This window comes from Arachis duranensis, chromosome 1, assembly GCF_000817695.3.
Source record: "Arachis duranensis cultivar V14167 chromosome 1, aradu.V14167.gnm2.J7QH, whole genome shotgun sequence".
Lineage (NCBI taxonomy): Eukaryota > Viridiplantae > Streptophyta > Magnoliopsida > Fabales > Fabaceae > Arachis > Arachis duranensis.
In genome coordinates, this window is record NC_029772.3 from 78799998 (window position 1) to 78800867 (window position 870).

The following is an 870-nucleotide window of genomic DNA, read 5'->3' on the forward strand; positions in this document are numbered from 1 at the left end:
TCATCAGAAGGGTTTTATGCAGAAAGTTGTAGCATCACTTTTTCATTCTTATCAGGTAGGATTATCACTTTTTCATTGCATCCATCAAATACTGCTATGGCCTCTTGTTATTTTTATGTCTTTGGCACTTTTCCCTTCTTTGTTTTTCTTTTTCTTAGAGCTCCTTTGCTCTTTGTTTGCTCAGTGTCATGTGTTGCACAAGCCTTTGGCATTTTCTTTTTCTTATCAGTGCACTACACATATCCACTACAGGCATTTTAGTTCACATTTCTTCTTGAGACATTGGTGCCCAGCACCTCTTTGTGTGACTAAATGTTTTGTATTTAGGTTGCTCTTGATAATAGACTTTTGGTTGATAATCCCGGGTTAGTTAACCCAAGTTACCAAGTGTTGAAACACTCCTCAGAACCTATTCATCCAAGCAGCCTTGGCATCAGTAGGCCAGTAGAAGCCACATTGGAGGACTTTAGTGGCTGTTCGCTCTCTTCCAAAATGTCCTCCATACTGTGATCCATGGCAATGCCATAGGATCCTTTGTGCGTCTTCTCTGGGTATACATCTGCGGATCATTCCGTCTGCACATCTCTTAAAGAGATATGGTTCATCCCATAGGTAGTACTTGGCATCTGAAATTAATTTCTTTCTTTGCATTCTGCTGTACTCCTGGGGTATGAACCTCACAGCTTTATAATTTGCAATATCTACAAACCATGGAGCTTCCTGAATGGCAAAGAGTTGCTCATCTGGGAAAGTCTCAGAGATCTCAGTAGAAGGGAGGGATGCCCCAGCGACTGGTTCTATTCGGGACAGATGATCAGCTACCTGGTTCTCTGTCCCTTTTCTGTCTCTTATTTCTATATCAAACTCTTG